This window comes from Bos javanicus, chromosome 5, assembly GCF_032452875.1.
Source record: "Bos javanicus breed banteng chromosome 5, ARS-OSU_banteng_1.0, whole genome shotgun sequence".
In the NCBI taxonomy this organism is placed as follows: Eukaryota; Metazoa; Chordata; class Mammalia; order Artiodactyla; family Bovidae; genus Bos; species Bos javanicus.
Window position 1 is genome coordinate 39,571,920 of NC_083872.1, and position 2,773 is coordinate 39,574,692.

Consider the following 2,773-nt stretch of genomic DNA (forward strand, 5'->3'; position numbering starts at 1 on the left):
CCTAGCAAGACAATAATAGACAATAATATCACTGTTGTTGTGCTAATAGTATTAGGAGGATTTTTTTCCAGTTTACTTTGTCACAAAAGTGTCTATTCCCTAAGATCTAGAAACAGTTGAAAAATAATAACTCTCACTGTCATAATGTAGATGGGAACAAACTGAAGGGTTATAAACACCGGTTATTTATTTGACCCTTCTCAGAAACTCAGAGATTGTGCTCATTCTAAAACAACCTATTTTCTACTAAACTCATATTTGGATGCATGGCAGAGACTATACATTTCACCAAGAGTTATTTTTTAAAATTCAGACATCTTAGAAAGGAAATATGTACATGTTTTTCAATTTCAATTTTTAGGTTAACAAGGAAATATGGTTTTCTGGTAAACAGCTTGAGGTGACCTCTAAAAATGGTGTGCTATTTACTTGACCCAGGAAACCCCAGAAAATCATGCAAATCAAGAGGTTCAAATCTTTGTGGTCACTTTAAGAACACTTGTGAAACTGCCCAGGCCATTAAGATTATGCATATATGAGAAGCCACCAAGTATTTGAAAGATATCACTTTACAGAACCAATGTTTTTTGCTCCCTCATTACAATGGTGGAGTTGGTAAGTGTGCAAAGGCCAATCAGTGGCGGTGGATGCAGGGTCGATGGCCCAAAAAGAGTGCTGAGTTTTTACTGCACGTGCTCAAAAATGCAGAGAGTAATGCTGAACTTAGGGGCTTTGATGTAGATTCTCTGGTCGTTGAGCACATCCAGGTGAAAAAAGCCCCCAAGATGTGGCACAGGACTTACAGAGCTCATGGTTGGATCAACCCCCACATGAACTCCCCCTGCCACATGGAGATGATCCTTACTGAAAAAGAACATTGTTCCTAAACCAGAAGAGGAGGTTGCACAGAAGAAAAAGATATCCTAGAAGAAACTGAAGAAACAAAAACTTATGACCCAGAAATAAATGGGGCAAAAAATTAATGCAGAAAAAAGTAAAAAAAAAAAAAAAAAAAGAAGTATAATAATAATCTAGTCAGAGAGCAGTAGTTTTAGATTTAGATTCTGGTGGATGTCAGGTGGCAGTGAACGTGGGCGTGGAGTATGAGTGACCCTTAGGTACCTGTGATAACATACAGTAAGGGAATATTACATGAAGTAACTGCTGAAAGTCCTAAGCACACAATGCCTATTGAATCAGTGTCGTGTAATTCAATACATTTATTTAGTTTTAAAGGAATTAAGGTGCTCACCTCCACTGTTGCTGATGTGGCCATAAGGTTAAATTTAGGCCAAAAGTACCTGGTAGAAATTATGTGTACACTCGTAGGTTTTGCCATTAAAGGTATTGTGAGTGTACTCCCTGGCCCACTTCCCACTTGCTGACTGAAAGCTAATGAGGGCTAGAGGTACCAACTGGGATACACAAATGGAAACCATGATGAGGAAGGGAGAGCCACCCTACCAGTTTCGGACCTCTGTCTGCCTTTGGACTGATGTTTGATGGAAAAATAAACTTCCAGCTAAGTTAAGCTGCTGTCTTGTCTTTTTTTTCTCATTTCCTTCCCCCCTTCCTTTCTGGATCCCTCCCTCCCTTCCTTCCTTCCTTTTCTCTCTTTCTAGCTACTTAGGCTATACTTATTACAAAGTACAAATATGAGGAAGAGTTGTCAGGGAAATCTCTATTTTTCTTTTCTTAATGAATCTATTTATATGAAGCCATTAAAACAACTTTTAAATATAAAAATATGAAAAATGCTTATAATGTTATCTTAAATTAAAAAAGCAAAATCATAATTACATTTTCATTTTAAAATGTATAATCATGATTACATTTTAAAAGCACCTGAATAATAGAAAAAAGTGAAGGGAAATATAATAAATATAGCCATGTTTGTATTTGAATAATGGCATTACATTATGTTTCCTTTTTTGCTGTGTTTTCCAAAATTTTCTAAGTAAATTTATGCTATTTTTGTACTGGGAAATATTTTAAAGATTTTCTAAGCAGCTAGTCAACCTGAAAAAATTTCTTTATGTTCATCACAATACTGTTTTAAATGAAGAGAAATTGGCACCTAACTGTTCAGTTCAGTTCAGTTGAGTCACTCAGTCATGTCTGACTCTTTGCTACCCCATGAATCACAGCATGCCAGGCCTCCTTGTCCATCACTAATTCCCGGAGTTCACTCAGACTCACGTCCATCGAGTCAGTAATGCCATCCAGCCATCTCATCCTCTGTTGTCCCCTTCTCCTCCTGTCCCTAATCCCTCCCAGCATCAGAGTCTTTTCCAATGAGTCAACTCTTTGCATGAGGTGACCAAAGTACTGGAGTTTCAGCTTTAGCATCATTCCTTCCAAAGAAATCCCAGGGCTGATCTCCTTCAGAATGGACTGGTTGGATCTCCTTGCAGTCCAAGTAGGCATGTTAAATAAATTATATGAAACATATAATGAAATATATTATACAGTGTGTCAATTTGCTAGAGCTGCTGTAACAAAACACTATAGCCTGAGTGGCTTAAATAGCAGAAAGGTATCTGTCACAGTTTTAGCCCATGGTAGCTCAGCTGGTAAAGAATCTGCCTGTAATGCGGGAGACCCCAGTTCTATTCCTGGGATGGGAAGTTCCCCTGGAGCAGGGATAGGCTACCCACTCCAGTATTCTTGGGTTTCTTTGGTGGCTCAGAGGGTAAAGAATCTGACTGCAATGCAGAAGACCTCAGTTCAATCCCTGGGTTGGGAAGATCCTCTGGAGAAGGGAAATGCTACC

General features: G+C 38.5%; 1 pseudogene; it reads left to right on the plus strand.

Annotated features, from left to right (window-relative positions):
• Positions 1-413: 413 nt before the first annotated feature.
• LOC133248832 (large ribosomal subunit protein uL22-like) lies at positions 414-1,004 on the plus strand (annotated as a pseudogene).
• The last annotated feature ends 1,769 nt before the right edge of the window (positions 1,005-2,773 follow it).